The 21,044-nt window shown below is 48.0% G+C and overlaps 1 long non-coding RNA gene and 1 pseudogene across 1 annotated transcript; one reads left to right on the forward strand and one right to left on the reverse strand.

The window, feature by feature from the left end:
- Positions 1-1,844: 1,844 nt before the first annotated feature.
- LOC147412309 (serine/threonine-protein kinase PAK 3-like) lies at positions 1,845-19,712 on the forward strand (annotated as a pseudogene).
- Positions 6,392-7,826, reverse strand: LOC147412310 (uncharacterized). The gene is made up of 2 exons (XR_015184217.1): positions 7,519-7,826; positions 6,392-7,042 (listed from the first exon to the last, which is right to left on the reverse strand). It is a non-coding gene; the product is annotated as an uncharacterized LOC147412310 (long non-coding RNA).
- Positions 19,713-21,044: the final 1,332 nt, after the last annotated feature.

The following is a 21,044-nucleotide window of genomic DNA, read 5'->3' on the forward strand; positions in this document are numbered from 1 at the left end:
GGACAGAAACGAGGCTGCACTGAAATCATGAGCATTGTAAGGGAACTGTAGCACCGTGCCTGGGGCCGAGGGCTGGAGAGTGGCTCTGACTGACAGCGTCAAATGGAACAGGGGTCCTGAGACACTGCTGTGGTGCAGCCAGGGACAGGACGAGTCCCCAGACCTGGGGCTTGCTCTTCCTCAGGGTGAGGGGCAGCAAGGAGGGCTGCAGTGCGATGGCGATGGCGATGAGCTGGGAACTCCCCCGGGGCAAGTGGGGAGCAGTTGTGAAGGAAAAGGCAGGCAGGGGAGAGAACTGTGCAGTGAACAGCTGAGATGCATTTTTCTTCCTCCCTCCCCAGGACACCAGCCTTGGCATCCTTCCCTGACAGGCTTGCTTTCTGTTCTGCTTCTGCAGGAGGCTGTGAGGGCTGCTGAGGGGTCTGATAGTCCCGATGTTGAAGAGATACCTCCAGCCCCAGCATTGAGACTGAACAGCAACAACAGCGACTCTTCAGCCCGAAACCCCAGTTCCAAACCTCTCCCCACGGCCCCCGAGGGAAGGACAAGAAAGCCAGGCTTCGCTCCCTCTTCCCAGGGGGAGGGGATGAAAGTAAAGTCTAAGCAGCACCAACGGGTGGCTCCATCTCGGTTTGCTTTCTGTTGGTGGTGGGTCGCCGCGTTTGCTTTCTGCCCGTGTTTTCTGTTTCAGCTGCATGCTTTGAAATGCACTGGCGTGAAGGCGTGTGTTTTGTGTTAGTGTGTTCACAGCATTAAGGGAAGGGATCTTCTGTTTTTGTAACGCTGTGGGAGCTGATGGGCTGCCCCCACACGTGCTGAGGGTGCTGGTGATGTCACTGCAAGGCCACTCTGGGTTATCTTGGAAAAGTTCTGGTGCCTGGGGATGTTCCTGATGACTGTACAAAGGCAGATGTCACTTCTGTCTTTAGGAAGGAGGATCTGGGGAGCTATGGGCCAGCCAGCCTCCCCTTGGTCCCTGGGAAGGTGGTGGAGCAACTCCTCCTGGAAACCATTTCCACAGGAATGAAGGCTAAGAACGTGATCAGGAGTAGTCAGCAGAGATTTCATGCTGAACCACACTGACAGCCTTCTCCCAGGAGATGCCAGGCTTGGTGGTGAGGGGAGAGCAGGGAGTGTTATTTCTCCTTTAGGAAGGTGTTCAACACAGCCTGCCATGGCATCCTCACAGACACACTGATGAAGTGCAGTCTAGGTGAGTGGGCGGTGAGGTGGACTGAAAAGTGGCTGAAATGCTGTGCTCGAGGAGTTGTGGTCAGCAGCACGAGATCCAGCTGGATTTCAGGGGGGATTCCACCTTCGATGTGCCTTGCTGTCCCTCCAAGGAGAGCTCAGAAGTCTGGGACTGTGGTGACTCCCTCAGAGCTCCAGCTCACCTGCGCTGCTCAGCCGCCCCACTCGTGAGTCTCTTCCCCAGGTCATGTGGAGCTAAGATTTATAGCTTGATTTTGTTGGGGGAAATAACAAGTGGAAGAAGTTTAGCTTGGCTGGGCGAGGCCCTTGAGGTGGTTTCATCTCAGGGTTGGTTTGTGGGTCAGGGTATCAGGTGGCCTGTGTGTGCTTCACAGACTGTGTGACACATTTGAGAGAGTCCTGCTTGTAAAACAGGAGGTGATTGGTACGGCTGCTCTCATCTAGTGCAGTGCTTTGCAGCATCACAGTTTTATATCAATAGTCCACCACTGGTGCTAGTAAAGAGAACGTGAAGAAAACACCATGGCAGTGTGTTTCTACCTGAACCTGCAGGAACTTTGTTGTATTTCGTTGGCTCACGAGCCAGGGGGGATGCGAGGCTGGATATGCTACAGTGCGGTCTCCCCAAGGCGATGGTGTGTGCTGGGACTACCGTGCTCGGGGACCAGGAATCCTGTGGGAGTGTAGGGGTTTCAGTTAGGGTTTGAGCACTTGTGTGTTCAAAAGCTGGTTGTGGCAAGCCACTGCTGGCTCTGTGGGGCCCCTCTGAGCTTCAGACTGCCTGCACCTCTGAGTGGGCCAAACGCCATCAGGCAGCGCACGCTTCCCTGTTGGCCTTCAGTGGCAGCTGAGCTGCACAGTGGCTGATGGAGCCGGCCTGTCCCACGCCCTGGCTTCTGACTCCTGGGGTCAGAAGGGTGGAGACACATGATGAACAGCTGTTCATCAGAATGGATTCCAGAACTCAAGGGGCAGTTAATCTCCAGAAGTCTTAAACCTTCTGCTGAATCGCACAGACTATTCGTCCCTAAGAAGATGAAGGCTCTGTTGTTCCAGCTGTCCTTAGTGTTTCTAGACAACAAGCACTTGCACTGGTACTTGTCCTTTTCTGATCTGTGGCTCCCGTGAATGTTTCTCCATGTTCTTGGTTTCCTGTCAAGGTGACTCTCCAGAGGACTGTAAAAATCAGTCTTCGTGGAGACTCTCTGTGCTGCGGAGCTGCCTGTATTGTTGTTGTCACCCAGCTGCCTACAAACGGCTCACAGCCCCAGATAGTGGGGTGGCATTTCTGATCTGCTGGAAGGGGGTGTCTCCATTTTTAGTGTTGTTTCTTTCAGGGAGCACTGTGAGCGTGGGAGATCCTAAGCAGAAATACACTCGATTTGAACAAGTCGGGCAAGGGAAAGTCCAGTCACAGCTACTTACACAAAATCACGGGCCAGGTATTTTGCTGGTGTGATATCAAGCGTGAAGTCGGGCAAGCTCCAAACGTGTTCAGACCCTGGGTTTAGATTCTCCTGTCTCTCAGTACTGATCAGAATTGGTGACTGTGGTCAGAAGGTGTTGTCAAAGAGCTCTTGATGCTGGCAATGTCTTGTCTGCAGCAAGGGGCAGGACCTGGAAGATCTACTGTCCCTCAAGTTTGTGGCACCCGTTTGCTTGTTTTCTTAGGGGAAATCATTATTGTGTGTCTCAAAATAATACGGCCACGCTAAAGAAAGGAGAAAAATCTTTATTGCCTGAGAGAGCAACTTAGAACCTGATAGCTGTCAGATAAATAACAGTTCTCAAGAACATTTTTTCCAATATTTTGCTTTCAAAAAATATTCAGTGATCAGGATTATAACGGCATAGTTTAGAAACTGCAACCGGAGATTAAGTAATCAGCTCTCTTTTCTGGCAGAGGTAGTGAAACCCAACAATTCAGAAATAAACAGTGTCGATGCCCCGTCCTTTCCTCAGATGGCTGGCACATGTGTTCAGGGCTGTCAGAATGACTGCATGGTGTTGCCTGAGTTTTGCAGACAGATCCAAATAATAGGTCTGAGAAGGCACAGCTAGACTGTGCGTGTGTTACATTCTTTGGGAAAAAAACACACAAACATACCGCAGGGAAAAAAAAGAAAAAAAAAAAAAGGGAAAAAATAAAACCCAACAGAGCAAAACTGGAGAAAATGGGAAAAGAATGAAATCTATTACTTTCCAGTCTCTGTAGGCACCTCGCCCTTCAGTTTTAGACTAAAAGAATGTAGTATGAACTCTGGAGATTTGTACCAGCCCTTTTTTCTTCCTGTTCGACCTAAGTTTTCACTTGGATACCCTGCATGGCAGGGGGCTGGTGGGCTGCTGCGCTGTGTGCTGCTGGCTGCAGGAGTGGAGGAACCAAGGTGTTTTAGAAACACTACAGGCAGCAGAGAGCTCCTGTCAGGGCTTTCACTTCCAGGGTCTAAACCACTTCTCATGTCTCCGCTGCTCTTTTGTTTCTAGGGCATCTGGAACTGTCTATACAGCACTTGACATCACCACGGGACAAGAGGTGGGTGTCAACAGCCCCAGCAGATTTGGCAGGGGTTCAGCGCTTTCCCCCCGCCCCGGTGTGAAGAGCGGATGGGCTTTCGGATCGCCAGGAGATCTTTACTGCCAAGGCTGTTCCTCTGAAGCGCAGGCTGGCGTCAGCCTGCAACATACCTCGTCTGCTGTTTTCAGCTTTTCAGGGAAAGCTCTTCAAGGGCACTGTGGTTCTGTGCCTCAGGAACTGAACGCTTCCTGTTGCTATCCGCTTTCCAGCAACCATTGCACCGAGGGGGTGATTAATGCCTGAAAAGGTGCCTGCGAATTCCTGGGGGGAGGTCCTGGTCGCTCTGGCATCAGGAAGAGCCCTGGTGCTCTCTGTGCTTGGGCTGATGCTTCACCCCTCGCTTCCAAGGCCCATCATAAGAGAATTGGTTTTTTTATTTATTATTACTGTGTCTTGAGGACAGGTTGGTGCTCTCCACAGTACTGTTGGTCCCAGGCTGGCACCATGTTACGTCATCCCTGACTGGGCATTTGAATGGAGAGAAATCTGTAAAGAAATCCCAGCAAGCCTTTGGGCCTGCTAAAAACTATAGTTTTTACTGCCAGTGTGAAGGTGTTGGTTTAGAAATTGTTAGGTCTCTGTTCCCCGGTGTGCGTGAAGTTGTGCTCTTAGAGCGAGTGTTGGTCTCGATATAGAATTTAACTCTGTACAATCACAGCATGTAAATCTGCCTGTGGACCTGTCCCTAGATTGGTTAGTAATACAAATGGTAAAATCTGAAGATCTGTCACAATGAGAGGCCTCGGGAGAACGCCAGGGGTGCTCACAGATTCCCCTGTTGCTGTGAGAAATAAATAGCCTCATTATGTAGTTTAATTTTGGGCAGACTTTGTCCTTATTAACAACCAGCAAGAACGCAAGGAGGGCAGTGGTATCTTTCAGAGAAGGCCACACTAGCTCTGTCTTAGTTACTGAATATATTGATGTGTCCACTCGCTGCTGAAGGCTGCCGTCATTCAGTCCCAATTTACCTTAATCCCAGGTTCAGGCAGCAATACTGTTTAGCGTTTTTTCCCTCTGGTGTTTCACCTCCAAAGTGTGATGCAGGACCTAATGAAGGAGCGGTCGTGTTTAGGACACACTTTTGTGTTTTAGTCATCCTGAAGCTGGTTGACACACGCCTGACAGATGAGAAGAGCAAAGCTCTCCCCAAAACAATAGAGCCGTGTTTAGGTCCGGTGTCGGTGACAGCCCGTTACAGCCTGTGGAGTGGTTGCAGGGAAGTGGGGGCCGAGGGATGAGAAGCAGCTCTTGAAGGAAAGCAGAGTTAACGCTGACAGTCCCTGCAGTGGCCCATTTAAAGTGGCACCTGAACGTTCGTTTCCTTTTCCAAGCCAGAGTTTTGGAATCTGCGCAAACGCTGCCTGAAAATCTGGCTGGAAAAGCAGGCCCGAGAGCGGAGGGGTGCTCTCTTTTGGGCCGTGTCAAGAGCAGGACTGGGCAGAGGGGGAGGCTGGCCAGACTGCGTATGGGGGAGCAAGAGGCTGACTTGAAATAGCCCCAGGGCCTCGTCTCCCCAGCGGGCGCGTGTCGGGTAGGGGGGCTCTTCTGGGGTGGGTTTGTAGGAGCCCTTGGCTGGAGCTGAGCTGGAAGGCAGGGAGGGAAGCAGGGCTGAGCCCAGAGGGACGGGGCTGGCAGAAGAGGGGCTCACATTGCGGCCAGGACGAAAAGCTCGAGCAGGGACCGTGGCTGCCTGGGGGAAGGTGGGACTGGGTGGAGGAGCCAGGCTGAGGCAGAGGCAGAGGCAGGCTGGCTGCAGCGGTTCAGCGCAAATGTGGTCACACTAGTAATGATCAGACACGGTGGTGTCTTAGAGAGTCCCGTTGCTCTTTTTGGCTACAGCTTCAGCTTTCTGATTTCTCATTCCTGGCTGTCAGCAGATACATCTGAATCTCACGGGTAGTGTCTCATCCACTTGCAGTGCTGCACTTTACAGCTGCTCTGAGACGGAGGTCTGCAAGGGATCTAAAAGCCCTAAGCTCTGCTTATGACCCTGGGTATATCCATCAAATACCGATGAATGGATTCTTGTTTTTCAACCCAGAAAATAATTGCAAATCTAAACTGTGCTGAAGAATGGCATTTAGAGTTGCGAAATCAACATTCCAGGCATTAGGAAGTGCTGGGGTCATATTTTTGTGTGTAACCTTAGTGATCTTTTTAGTATGGCATTTGCTATGTAATGTTCATGTGTGTTTTCTTTCAGTTATGCCGTCAAGAATAACAGCGGTTGCTGAAATAATGATCAAAAATTACAAGATTGCTACAGCATTACCAGCTGGTTTTATGTTTTCACAGCACAAAATCACTTCCTGCTGCCAAAACGTGCATGCATAATAATAATGGTGATCAACTGAGGCCATTTGACAAGAACGTAGGTCCGGTGAGTGCTGTTAGAGATTTGTGGCTGATAGTTTGAAGACCGTTTTTACAGATTTACGAGCCAAAATACATATGGTCGTGTGTCCTGTAAGCAGCAGACAAGCTAGCAGAGAAATGGGGTGTTGTAGTGTGAGGTACTCACCTCTAACGTCTAATAACAAGAGAGCTTGGCAGAGCTCTGCGGAGATGGGAGTTGGAGAATCCACAAAAGACTCAATATGAGTTATATCAGGAAACTCGTTTTATTGTGCAGATGCACTTTCTTATACAGCATAATTTTCCAAAGTCATCATGACTTGCAGTTTTTCATAAACTCCAATTGTGCTATACATACATCAGTCATCTGCTTCTACCTATCACTTTACTATTAATACTAATGCGTTCCGCCTCATACGGATGTTAGCTTCTAATTCTTCTATTCTGACCCTCAAGGCCGAAGCGTCCTTGAGGCCTACTATATTAGTTTAGACAAACTGTTCAACAGAGTTTTCCCTGTGCAGGCCCTCTAGCATTCCATGCCTCTTTTCAGCGAGCTACGCTCCCACAATTCCCCCTTTTTCATTTTGCACAAATAAAACTCTGTGAACGAGACTCAATATGCCTTTCTGCAGCAAATTCCATACAAAGCCTAACCCTAGCAATAGCAATATAATTATAATAAGCCATCGTATGCTTTCTTTGATTAAGCCTAGTAACCAAGGGGAGAGATTTCCAAAGATGTTTGCAGCCATAAATCGAACAAATTTGTATCCTTCTGAATCTTTTGGCTGTGCTCCTTCAACCACTGCAACTGCTGATGAATCAATTCTCCATGATCGCTCAGGTTGAAGCAACACATCCCTTGGACATCTTCACACCCATGATCTTGTGCTAGAAGCAAGAAATCATTAGCCACACAGTTCTGCAAGACCGCATGTCTTAAGCTATTTTAATCCAATAGCATCTGTTCTAATCTGTTCTAGGATTTGCGTAATTACATTCGACTGCTTTTCTGACCAGCAAGCTAATTTCTCTATTTGCTTGCCTCCTTTTTTTTTTTTTTTTTCTTTTGTGTGTGAAAAGAGGCAAAGTGCTGTTAACACTGCGTCTCACTCACTCACGCATTCAAATATTGGTAACCAATTTTACACTATCACACAAGGAGTTCCTTTACATCATTCACACAAAAGATACAAGAAGACCTGTAAACATGATTACTACAATATCAACCACAGCACCAAGCAAACTAACCCCATTCACATAGTTAAATATCAGTGCGAGTGGTGAAAATACACATTGACATCGATGCCGATCAGTGCACAGTGTGAACGTTTAGCAAACTACAAAAAACAGACCAGCAAGAATACCTTTTTCCGTAGATGGACCGTGTCTGCCCCTGCAGCGAGCCAGATGAGTCAGGGAGCCCCTCCGAGAAAGGGTCCCGGGGCGCGCCTAGGGAGTCCCGGTCCTCATTGGCTCCTGCAGCCGGACAGAGACTGTCGCATCTGGGTTGTCAATTGAATCTGAGAAAACTCAATAACAACTAAGTGTTATCAAGCAGGTATTCTCCATTCCCCAATGCACTTCAAGAAATCTGACAAAAGTTTTTATATCTTTTATGTAGAACCCCCTTTTTCAGTTGTTTTTGTTTTTTTTTTTTTAACAACAAACAAACAAACCAAAAAAAAAAAGAAAAAGAAAAAATAGTTTTAAAACAAGGACCTGCTTTGACCTTATTGTAACGACTGAAAAATTAAGTACTTTTTAAACCTGCCTGGCAAACACAAACCTACAGTGCAATTAGAATTTGGTACGCCGTGTAACTGCGGAGGTTTGATTTACAGAGGGACTGAAATGAGTTTACATTGGCTCATAAAGTGACCCATTGTCCCGTAATTGAAACATCTCTTCTGCTTGCCTCTCTCCTTTCTATCTATGAGGGGTTGAACAGCAGTGTATACAGCAGCAGCAAGTAAGAACGCGATACCATTGGTGCGTTCTATAACTTCAAGCATATCAGCTACTTGTGCATCTCTGGGTAGGGTACTTAAAGCTCTTTTTGTTGTATCATTAGCATTCTCAAAGGCAAACATTTTAAAAACCTTTTCCTTTATTCCCTCATCCAAATCTGGATAACTTCTAATAACCTGATATAAACGATCAATAAAAGAAGGAAAACTTTCTTGTAGACCCTGCTTAATATTGGCAAAGAAATATACCTTTCCTGGTTCCCCGATTGAAATTATTGCTTGGTAAGCTAACCGCTGTGACAATTGTAATACCTCTCCTATAAAACCTTGTTGTAAAGCTGCGCTCGCAAAAGGACCTTGGCTTGTTAGCCTTTGTGCTTGTACCCCATACAATGGATCCCCTTGCTGCCTTGGTCATGCAGCCTCCTGGTCACAGAGTTGTTGCCAGGCCCTGGAGAACATAAGCTGCTGAGAAGGGGACAAAAGAATGTTAGCAACCTGTTGTGAATCAAGTGGCAACAAAACACCTGCTGTAAAAATAAATTGTAATAATTGCTGAGTATAATTAGATTGAAGCCCATATTGTGATACTGCTAAACGTGCTTTTTCAAGGATTTTCCAATCAAATGGTTCCCATTTTCTACCTCCTGCCTGATCTGTAACGATAGGAAAGGCAGAAGAAAGAAAATTTCCTTCAATTAGGGCATCACAAATAACTCCTTTCCATCTTCGTCCTGCTTCTTGTTCATTTAATAGTGTATTTGAAAATGAAGTAGTTGGCACAGGCATTTGCGACAAAGGCACTGGTAGTGATGACGGTACAGCAAAAGGATTATGAGTCGCAGCGTTTTCTGGATTCTTCTTGTTGCTGTCCGCTGCGGTATTGAGTTCCGATAGTTTGTTTATGAGTTGCTGTAGGACTTCATCAAACAGTTCCTCATTCTGCTTTTGTTTTGACATGATCCCTGGAGAAAGAGAGTCTTCCTGTAGGCAGGTCTTTGTGACTTCGGGATAAAGGTGGGATTCTACTGGTTCACGTACTTGTCCCTTTTCTTTGCCCACGCCCTCTTGTAGTTTTTCTGCGTTCTCCGCCGAGTCCCTGCTTACTGCGATCGGGTCGGCGCCATTATGGCGCACCTCCTCCTCCGAGGGTGCGGTCCCCGCGGAGGCCCCTCTAGCCCCCGAACTCGCGGTCTGTGTCTGATCAGGGTGAGATTCCGTAGTCGTGAGGTGCGCGCCTTCCTCTTCTCTCCTCCTGCCTGGTAACTATGTGAGTCACCGCTTTTCCTCCCGCAGTGCGCTCGGCCCCCCTGCAGGGCACTGCCCATCGGGGGGGGGGGGGGGAAAAATGGTGGCACAAGCGGGAAGACCTCAGACCCAGGAGACAACTGGGGTTTCGTAAATACCAACGAACTCTCGACTGCATTAAGTCGTCTCACGGCGGCAGCCGCCACCGATAGTTCCATTTTATACTTTTTCAAACAGTTAGTTACTTCCCGCCACGGCGCCCCCAGCCTTTCTGCCGTTCAGTCCTTATCAATAACCGCATCCCATAACGAGTCCCCACATCTACGCCACTCGGACACATCAAACAATGTGCTTGAGTCCGAGAAATGTCCTTTTACATATCCCCAAGTATAAAGAGATATTAAAGTCTTTTTTCCAATATTTACACCCAGCTTTCCCAGAAAGCTTTTCAATAACGATAAGGTTACTTCTTTTTCCATTATCTTACCGCAGTGTTGAGTTTCTTTTCTCCGGCTTTCCCTGATGGGCCGCCTGTTTTCTTTTCTCCGGCTTTCCCTGATGGGCCGCCTGTTTTCTTTTTTCCGGCTTTCCCTGATGGGCCACCTGTTTTCTTATCTCCTTTTCTCCGCCGAGCTCCAACTCTGCTGCAGAGGCGAGCTTTTTCCTTAATTTCCCCGAATGTGAGTCCTGCTCATTCTTCAGGTCCCTGTTCGGGCGCCACTTGCGGAGACGGGAGTTGGAGAATCCACAAAAGACTCAATATGAGTTATATCAGGAAACTCATTTTATTGTGCAGATGCACTTTCTTATATAGCATAATTTTCCAAAGTCATCATGACTTGCAGTTTTTCATAAACTCCAATTGTGCTATACATACATCAGTCATCTGCTTCTACCTATCACTTTACTATTAATACTAATGCGTTCCGCCTCATACGGATGTTAGCTTCTAATCCTTCTATTCTGACCCTCAAGGCCGAAGCGTCCTTGAGGCCTACTATATTAGTTTAGACAAACTGTTCAACAGAGTTTTCCCTGTGCAGGCCCTCTAGCATTCCATGCCTGTTTTCAGTGAGCTACGCTCCCACAGAGCTCTGCTACGTCATTCCAAAAACACTCCCTCCAGGTTCATTCTGATCTCGTGCAACAGACTGCTCAAATGAATGGTTTTCCTTGTCATTTTAGGGGGCGATAAAACAAATGAATCTCCAATAACAGCGCAAAAAGGAACGAACTCTTAATGAAATCCTGATGATGAGGGAAAATAGGAACCCCAATGTTGTTAACTATTTAGACAGGTAAGTATTTCTGGTACTGTCTTGTGAATGTGCATTTACGTACTACCAGCAAAAGATTAAAAAACTTCTGGCCTCTGGCAGAACATAGACCTCTCTATTATTTATCTACTCATCTACAATTTATGGGAGAAGATTGTGTTTTGTCTGCATTAATCTTTTCTGGCATACAGAGTTTGAAGACTGTTTTCAACACCCTGGATCAGCCATAGCTTACTAAAACAACAGCCTGTAAATTTACTACCTCTGTGTTGTTTTGATGGGGGTTTTTTGTTGGTGTTTTTTTTTTTTTTTAGTCAATCATATTTTCTGTGTCCTGTGATAAGTGCTGATAAATCATCATAGAAATTATTTCTGTTGGGCTGTTCCCACTATGTTCTATCACTGTGGATGCCAGGAAGACGAGGTTCTTTTTTCCAGAAACATGTCCTTTGCCAGATTTTAGATTGTTTTTCCTGTCTCTGCGTGTATTTTCTGTAGGGTTTTCCAAACTGTCGACCAATTTCTGTCCTCAGTGGTACACCCCCGCCTACCACGGACATCTGTGAAAGTTGTGTTGCCTTGTTTCTGGAGTTAATCCCGGGATTGATGCGTTAAGATGACGAACCAGATGATGTGCTATGTCCTGGTTCCAGATTTATCTTTGCTGTTAGTAAACTGCATTTTCCCTTGCTTGCCATCTAAGACATCTGATTTTTCACTCATGTGCCTTTCTCGTTTAGGCTGCACAGATTCTAAGCCCTGTATAGCCTAGAAGGAACGTCTCGTCATGTTGTTGTGTCTTCATTTAAAAATGACCTGGAAAGAAAAGCCACCGGCAGTCTTTTCCATGAGGTAATTTAGCTGTGCCTGTTCATCTCAGTGCCCTTGTTTTCTTCTTTCAGCCACCTGGTCGGTGACGAGCTCTGGCTGGTGATGGAATACATGGCCGGAGGCGCTTTAACCGAAGATGTTACCCAGTTTTGTATGGAGGAAGGGCAGATGGCAGCTGTCTGTAGGAAGGTGAGGGATCCCGCGTGTGCTTCCTCTGCCTCGGACAGGATGGTACTGGTGAACAGGTGGTAAGATCATGAGGGATTTTGTCTTGAGAGTTTTGTTTCTGCGTTGCTTTATGATACGGAAAAGAAAGATCACCTTAAGTGAACTGCCTGCCAGTGTCACTGCACTTACTGTCCTCTGTCATTACACTCTTCAACACTGTTATTGTGTTATCTCTATCTTTTTTTTAGTTGTACTCTTCTCAACATCTGCCTGGAGCATGTCTGTACTGCATTCCTTGCCTGTAAAAGCAAACATGCTGGTGGCAGAATTTTAAAAGAACAGCAAGGCAAAGGAGAGACTCATTTGTCAGAGTCCTCAGCTTAAAAGGATAGCATTCCACCCAAAATGGTGTTTGCTCCTGAAAAATGACTAAGGTGCTATTTCCAAATCTGCTGTAGAGCCTGACAATAAGGTCCTTGTCCTGCAACCTCCCACCCAACAGTGATCCACTTCACACCGAAGAAAGGGACTTTCTCATTTCTGGCAAACAATAGTTTGTCATACGGATGGAGATAGCACACTGGTTGTGGCAGCAGCCATCCTGCCTGTGCTTTCAGGGGCTAGTCTGTGACAGTAATGGACATTTCTCTTCCCAAACCTGATATGCCTTCCTTTGGAAAGTTGTTACTTTAATAGTGTTGAAGCAGCAGCTATTCCTCTTGACAGCGCGGTATTCAGTCATTACTGACAATTCATCTAGAAATTAAATCTTTTAGAGGCATTTCCTTCTTGTGTGATGAAATCAGGTCATTAATTTTTACCCTCACGTTTTTTTTTCATCTGTCAGTGCCTGCAAGCCCTGGATTTCCTTCAGTCAAAGCAGGTGATTCACAGGGACATCAAAAGCGACAGGATTCTGCTTGGCGTGGACGGGACTGTCAAATTGGGTGGGTATTCTTGGTCAGGCGTAGCCTTCCCAGGCTGTGCACGGGGCTGCTTTTGACTGACAGCCAGTTCCCCAGAAGGGATGCCTGTGGTAATGCGCTGACCACTGCTGCCAGCTCCGAGCACAGTTCCAACGTGCAGGGAGGCAGAGAAAGGAGAAAGGTGTCAAGAGTGGCTTTGGTTTGTGTGTGGCCCTTCCAGAGGGAGGCAGTTACACTCTAACGGTTCAAGTCAATAAAAGCCACTGCATGGAACTTGAGGGGGGGGGGTTAAGTGGCCAATTCAACAACATTTCCGTGGCTACAGCACTGAGCAAACGGAGCATGGCCGCTTTTCCAGATAGATTCCACACCGTGTTCTCGGGCACAGAGTGGGGATTTCTTTTGCTCGCTTTCCTAATTCGAGCTGCCTTTAACACCACTTGTTTTCCTCCTCGGCTGATTTTGGCGTCTGTGCTCGGCTCAGCCCTGAGCAGAGCCGACGGAGCACAGCGGTCGGGTCTCCATACTGGCTGGCATCAGAAGTGGTGACGAAAGAAGCCTGCGGCCCCAAGGTGGACATCTGGTCGCTTGGGGTCGTGGCAATAGAGATGGCGGAAGGACAGCCTCCTTACCTTGATGAAGATCCTCTCAGGGTAAGGTGCACATAAAATCAGATACCACTGTCTTTCAAATCGATCCCGTTAGTCCCCTGTGAGGGAAAAACCCAGCCGCGTCAGCTGGAACCAGTTCCCCCATGGCCCACTTCTAAAGCTATCACTGCAGCACAACAGCATCTCCTGTAGCTTTGGTGACGTCAAGGGGAAGACCTCCAAAGAGAAGTGACATGTAGCCAGGTCAGAGATGTGCCATCTCTGCCTTCAACTGGGCTTGAAATACCTGGTATGTTTTTTGAACTCTCTTGGAGCTGTATCTCTGAGTGACAGCGATTTTTCCGCGGCAAGTTTCTCCAGTTGGGGAATTTTTCTGAAAAGCATTCCGGCTGTGTCTGCAGGCGGAGAAGTCTTTTCATCTGGGGTCAGTGACGATGGCTTACCTGGGCCTTTCAGGAAATGTCGCTGCTTGTAGAAATGCCATAATTACTCATTAGCAAATGACTTTCTGAAAATGTGTTTTAACACAGAAACTTGTAGTAAACAAATGTATTTTTAATGTTTTGAAGTTTTCCGTTTCATCCTCATTCCTTACAATGAAACGACCAGCTCTTATCCCAAATGAGTGTGTGATAGTGGAGGCATGTATACCAAGATAAAACCTCATGACTGGTAGCTGGAACAAAGTTAGGTGCTGCACAGTTAATTCCCGATAGGGATGCAGGTATGTATGAGGAAATTAATTGTGACCATGTGTATAGATAGATAATTTGTGTTAAGGCTGGAATTAAAATAGAGCATGATGTGTAGCTTTTCTCGTAGCAATAAGGCTGTGCTCTCTCTGGTCTATGGCACCCCGACTGTGTGCTGCAGGCTGAGAGAAGAAACAGCAGAAGGGTCAGGACATACCCCCAGGCAGGCTGCTTAAGAAAGGAATACAACAACTACAGCAGTGTCAGTCCTCCGCTCTGTTTGAACAAAGATTCCTGAGTTTTCTTGGAAGGCTTGTTTTGGTTTGGTAGGTGCCTGGGGTTTTTGGTTCCAGTGCACACAGGAGGAGCGGTGTGCACTGTGCCGCCTCCTGAGGGTGGAGAAGAAGTAAAGAGGTTTGGGTTCAGCCTGATGCTGAGTCAGCTGAGTGCACCGCAGCTGGCAGGGTGGCAGTAGGCCTGTGTCCCTGGTTTGGAGGCTGAAAATTCCCAGCTTCCTTAACCTCAAAGGTTGCTTAGGGCTCCTCGAGAAGCCTCAGGTCAACTGTGAGGCAGGGAACTGGATTTTTTTCTCTCTGATCAAATTCACATTCAGCGATTCCTGCCCTTGCCCAGATTATTTGAGATGCTCTTTTTCTCCACACATGCCTCGTCTACTGCGGGAGTTGAGATCAGCTTGAGCACTTAGAGCTTCACGGTGTCTTCAGGTGCCTGAGTAAAACTGCAGGAGGTTAAAATCAGGCACCTGGAGTTGGTCCCATCTGTGTTCGCTTCCTGGGCTCTTGGGCAGAGGCTGTTGCCCCTGAGCTGGGAACAGTGAACAGCTTGTGATGGATCACCTGAAGTTCCCCAGTTCCCAGCTGGTTTTATGAAGGTGAATCATCCCCAACAGGGATAGGATCCTTCTGCTGTTGTGTGTGGAACCACAGAGTGCAGCGAGAGCTCTCAGCTGCATCCAGACAGGAGAGCTGATAAGCAAGACCTGTGTTTGTAGGTCAGGTTTTTAGCTGATGGCGCACAGTAGCTGTTGGGTTTAATAGTCACATTTAGACCCCATCCAAGGAGTTCTGCGAAGCCTGGAAACCAAAGGATGCTCTTTCAAACTTTCATGAATGTTTTAATAGCGCAAGGCACGCAGCAGCTTCTGTTACTGACAGGAGTCGAAATACCTAAATGTACTATAAGGGCATTAAAGGATCATTGATCATAGAGGTAACACCAGTCTGAATGTAGATATGATTGTTGTTTTCCACATGTAGAGCAAATGCATCCCCTGTTGCTCACGTTCTTTCCAGCCGATGCAGAACTCACAGGAATGAACCATTTTCCAGCCAAGAGTGGCCTGGATATTTCTGTGACGGTGTTTGTTTTCTCTCACTGGGATTTCCTTCCAGCAGGCGTATGCCTGGGGCCTGAGGGACAAATATTGGTGTGATAAATGTCCTTTGAAATGCTGGTGGACCTCCCCAGTTTCAGTTTTAAAAATACCCAACAAACCAAATCCTAGGCATTTCTGTTTGCTTTTTCATTTGTTAACCAGAGTGCATCAGTTTTCTTCAAAACTATAGCACGTTTTCCAAATGCTGCAGATCTTCTACAGTTTCAGGCTGCTAAATCATCTGTATGTTGTTCTGTCATGTATCTGGGTGCCCTGGAGAACTTGAGGGTATCGTTTTCACAGACCGCAGCGGCAGCTGTATGCCAAATCCCTTCTTGTTTCTGGGTACATTAAAGAAATTGATGAGCTTATTGCCCCTTTGCAGCTACTGCAAACACTCGTTTCCTTCGGACTGTACTTGCTTTTCTCTGCCAGCTGGATCACAGGAAAGCAAAAGAGACGTGACAAGAAGGTATTTGAGATTCCCCTAGAGCTTTTTCTGTGGTCATAGAACTATTTAAAAGGTGCAGTACCCAGCTAAAGATGACTCTCATGATTGGTGTTCTGTGAAGAAAGGAGCAACTGAAAGAGCTCCCTTTGTCCCGGCACTCCTGTTTCACAGCCAGGCGAATGGAGCCGGAATAAAATTCCCAAGGCTGGCATGGGTGCTGTGTTCCTTTACCGCAGGAGAAGGGACGTCCCTGGGGCAGCACAATTTAACCGCAGTGAGGACAGGCCCTCCGGCTCACCGCTGTGCCTGGTGCCTGAGGTCAGCTGCAGATGGATGGGACAAGGCTGATTTTGTGACACTTCTCTCGTGGGAAAAGTAGAGAAACTTCCTTTTATTGTTTTTACTCTAAGATAGTTCATTTGCCTTTTTAGGCCTGGAAATTTTCCTCTGCATTTAAGAGGATAAGAGCAAAGTCTCTTTGGCCACCGTCTCTTTAAATGCCAGTAGCGCAGAGCTGTTCTTGTCATGGCAGACATTTGTATGGAAGACTCCTAGGCCTATTTCTGTTATTATTGCTGTATATTTGGGACATACTCTGCAAGTTTAGGTTCGAACAGTTCAAAACGTTTGTCTTCCTTTTCTGAAGAACGTTTTGCAAAAGCAGAATGAACTCATCTGTCCAGCTTCTCCACGTGTTAGACCTTGGTTGCAAGTTGTCACGGTTTGAGGCTGGGCCGGCCACTAACGAATGACAGACGCTCTCTACTAACCCCTCTCCCCTCCCAAAAGGGAAGAGGAGAGAGAACAAGGGAGAGAGACTTTACGGTTTGGAAAAGAAAACTAAAACAGCTTTAATGGAACAATAACAATAAAAGAAAAGATAATAATAAGAATAAGGAAAAAATGAAATATATACGATATGTACAAATATATACAAAACCAATACCGAACCCAACTCCCCCCACCCTGATGACAATACGTCACCACCACACCACAGGGCTGGCACTGGGGCAGTCCCAGGCTGGACTCGGCAGCAGATAGGGATGGGATACAGGAGCTGGACTCAGGCACTGGATTCAGGGATGCACAGATCAGTCCTCCTCAGATGTCGGCCATCGAAGAAGAGAGGAAGAGACGAAGAGGCGAAGCGCGAGACCCTCGTGATCTCTCAGCTTTATACTGAATATGACGTCTATGGGATGGAATACTCTGTTGGTCAGGTTTGGGTCACCTGTCCAGTTCGCTCCTCCCTGTAGGTGCGACTCTTTTCACTCCTGGCACCCCAACATGGAGTACAAGATTTAGCAGTGACCTTGGTCGCCATAAGAACAAGTATAAGCAAGGGCCTCTCTGCATACCATTCCTTGGTATGAACTATAAACACCAGGCCTTATCACTGCTAGGAGCAGTCACTGTCTGGAAAAACCTGCTGCTGTTTCAGAAAATGCTGTTAGTTAGAGGAGACTTAACTGAAAAGTTAAAAGCACTAAACCAGAATTAGTTCTGATTTAGCCCAAACCAGGACACAAGTGAATCTCCCTGGATAAAGCTCGCCCGATGTTTTGCAAAATTACATTCTAATTCCTTGGCATGAGGTCTGTCAGGAAGACTTGCTGATCTGGAATTTGGAGACTGCGGAAAGACATAGTTGCGGGTGGCTCCTGTCTGCCCAGTTACGTGTTTTCTTCAAAATATATTTGTGCACGCAGCTAACATGTCTGTGTTGAAAATGAGGTTCCAAATGTTTCTGTTTATCCGAGGAATAAGCTGATGGATCTACTTTTTTTTACTCTAGTTACCATTTTTATCTAGAACAGAGCAAAAATCTGGACTACCTGTCTTTTAAGGAAGCTGTACTTTAGGGAGCGGTGAGCACTGCAGGGGTGCATTTTATGTCAGAATCCTTTGAAATAATACAGCTGGACCAAGTTCACTCTTTAAAATAGCCAGTAAAGCTGGTGTCGATGCACAAAGAAGCCAAATGTGCTTTTGCTGATGGAGTTCCTACTCACTAGGTCAGCCACTGCAATCAGCTGTCAAGGCGAGATCACGTTGATGTTGGAGTAGCTGTGGCTGCATCAGGGTTTTTTTTCTAGGTATAGAAAAATCATCTCTAACCCTCTGCCAGGGAGGAAAGTGGCACTGGAGGCTGGACCTAAAAAAAATGGGCTCTCTGTGAGCAGTTCTGGGTAAGAAAGAAACAGGTGGAGTCTCGTGTTTCTTGTCTCTCTAGGCGATGGATCTGATAGCGACCAACGGGACACCAGAGCTGCAGAACCGCGAGCAACTGTGCGCTGAGTTTCAGGCCTTTTGGAGCTGCTGCCTGGAGGTGGACGTGGGCAGGCGAGGGTCTGCCCAGGACCTTCTGCAGGTAAAACGCGAAGCAGCTGCAGGTGAAAGAGCTGCGCTGTGTCATGGTTTTCTCATCAGCTGAGCTCGAAGGCATCAGATGGAGCCCCCTCGTGTTAGTCTCCAGTCTCGGTGCTTTTCAGATGAAAAACAAGTGGAATCATACAGTGGTTTGGGCTGGAAGGGACCCTTAGAGGCCATCTAGTCCAGCCCCCCTGCAGGGAGCAGGGACATCTTTAGCTGCATCAGGTTGCTCAGAGCTGCATCCAGGGATGGGGCTTCTGCCACCTCTCTGGGCAGCCTGTGCCAGTGTTTCACCACCCTCAAAGTAAAAAATTTCTTCCTTATATCTAGTCCGAATCTGGCCTCTTTAGTTTAAAACTGTTACCCCTTGTCCTATTGCGACAGGCCCCGCTAAAAAGTCTGTCCCCATCTTTCTTATAGGCCCCCTTTAAGCACTGGAAGGGTGCTAGAAGGTCTCCCCGGAGCCTTCTCTCCTCCAGGCTGAACAACCCCAACTCGCTCAGCTTGTGCTCACGGGGGAGGTGTTCCATCCCTCTGGTCATTTTTCTGGCCCTATTTTGTGTTTTCGTAGTGTGTTCAGTTTTACAGGGTGGCAAAATAACTGCAGTGGAACGATAGCAGGCGCAGAGGCCTGAGATGGTGTTGGGGACTGGTGTATGCCGAGAGATGAGCAGGGAGGAACGCAGTGAAGTCAGTCCCAGCCAAGCGGTCAGAGGTTTGGCGGTGGGAAGGAAGGGGCTGTGGGTGCTCCCTGTGAGCACCAGAGGGGCCCCGGCCCCGGCTTGTCCCTCCTGCCCCACTCTTAGAGGTTTCCGCCAGCAAAACGGGGACGGCTGAGCAGGACTTGTCACAGCTCCTTCTGTTGCCTGGCATAGTCGAGTAGATGAAAACTGCTGCAGGTTTGGTGCCAGGTTTTGTGGCAGACAGGGAGTGGCACCATGTGCCCCTTGGCTGTCCCTGCTGTGAAGGTGCCAGGCAGCGCAGGAGGGGCAGGGCATGGGGTGGTAGACGCTGCTGTCCCTGCAACCCAGAGCTGAGTCCATCAGCGCTCTGTCACTTGTCTCCCTGCTCTTCTCTCGACCTCAGTGGCCTTCGGAAGAACACATGGGCCTAAATATTGCTGGGATAAACATTTCCTAGGGGTACTGGAGTTCCTTGAGGAATAGCTTGTGCCCCTCCTCTTTTCTGACCACTAAAAGAGCCCGTGTCTGTAGAAAACAGGAACCTAAGTGAGCATTTTGAGTTTCCTGAAAGGAACAAGGCCCTGGGACAGCAAGCAGCATTCCCAGAGCACTGGCAGGGCAAAATTGCCAGCAAGCTGAAGACACCTTGATAAATGGATTAATCAAATGATGGGCCATGATGGCCTGTGATGGCAAGGGACTGGACTTGCAGGCGCAGGTGCAGGTGGTCCCCTCAGTCCCATTTCTGCATATTGCTGGTAACCAGCAGAATACTGCTTGAGCCCGTGAGTAACTGAGTTTGGAAAGTAATGGTTCATTTCTTTTTTTTTTTTTCCTGTGGGCAGCATCCGTTTCTAAAGAAAGCCCAGCCTCTGTCCAGCCTGACGCCTGTGATCGTTGCAGCAAAGGAAGCGATTCAGAACAGCAGCTGCTAGCGCTTCAGGGGGGCTTTCTCCCATGCCAGCTCAGCGCAGGAGTGAGAACCAAAACTCTAACTTAACCCCTAACCCTAACCCAACCCAGTCCCTCGAGTAAAAATGTATGGTTTGTCTTCTTCCTGCTTTCTGGCTCCTTCATTTATTTTTAAGATGAAACACGGCTTAAGACAGAGAGGTAATGACCGAAAATGCTTTGCTGCCTCATCCATTTCCAAGGTAAAGCAAACTGAGTTGAAAGATTCTCTTCCTTCTCACCCTGTGAATAAGCTGTACATTCACTTTTAAATTGTCACTTGTTTCTTAGAGACGGAAAGTCCCTTTGACGGTTGATTATTTTTTGGTATGGTTTGGAACTGGAGAAGGGTCTCCTGCATGCCTAAGCTGCCGACTGCACTGCCTTTTCAGTACATACTCGCTGGTATGTGCCCAGTCGTGGTCCTTCTAGAGGAGGAAGAAAGTGAAACTGCATTTCCAACCAACAGTGAATGAGGCGTGGGGCAGGCAAGAGCTCCTGTGGAGAGACAGGCTTTCAGCTGTGACCATGCAGTGTTTCGTTCTTGACAGTGTGGTTTGTGTCACTAACTGCAATCTGTTTGCCTGGGTGAGAGTGTCCCTGAGCTGAAACAGCAGAAAGATCAGTCCGTGTGCTCAGAAAGGGCTCGTCTGATGCAAAGCTGCCAGAGAAACGTGAGGTGAGAGCGGGCCCAGCCTTGCCTGGTGCTGAGCCCCAGCAGAGCCCTCGCAGAGCCCAGAGCAGCCTCAGCATCCGCAGAGCCAGGCGGGAAGAAGGCGCTCGGGGAGGCAAGCAGCAGCAGACCGGCCCTGAATGGGTGAGCTTGGCCTGGGGAGGGAGTCGCCACCTCCCTTTGGTGCATAAGCTCCAAGAGCCCAGGGCCTGTCACCTGAAGTCCCTGCTTGTGCTGAGGGATCCCGGGTGCTTGGGGCTGGTGTGACCCCATTGCAAACGTGAGGCAATAGTGGCAGGTTGTGTTTGGAAAGTCAGGCCCTTTTGCTGCTGCCCATTGTGTGTGTCATTGGTCCAGCCCAGCCGTAGGCTCAGGGATCGGCTACAGGCACTGCTGCTGCTGCCACGGAGGTCAGGGAGAATGTGGTTGTTGGCCTCCACGGCAGCACAGCTGGTTGCTTAAGAAGCGGGTGCTGATAATGCCGTGGGTAGGGGGGCTGGGGGTGTCCCTCATCTCAGCGGGTGGAAGGGAGCTGCCCGCTGTCCTTATTCTGAAAAAAACAGGACCAGGCTTTGAGAAAGGAACTCTTGCTGACAGACCACTTGGTCCATCAGACCTGGATCTTGAGAAAACTCAAGGTTTG

Source organism: Leptosomus discolor, unplaced genomic scaffold (assembly GCF_034619465.1).
Source record: "Leptosomus discolor isolate bLepDis1 unplaced genomic scaffold, bLepDis1.hap2 HAP2_SCAFFOLD_31, whole genome shotgun sequence".
Classification (NCBI taxonomy): domain Eukaryota; kingdom Metazoa; phylum Chordata; class Aves; order Leptosomiformes; family Leptosomidae; genus Leptosomus; species Leptosomus discolor.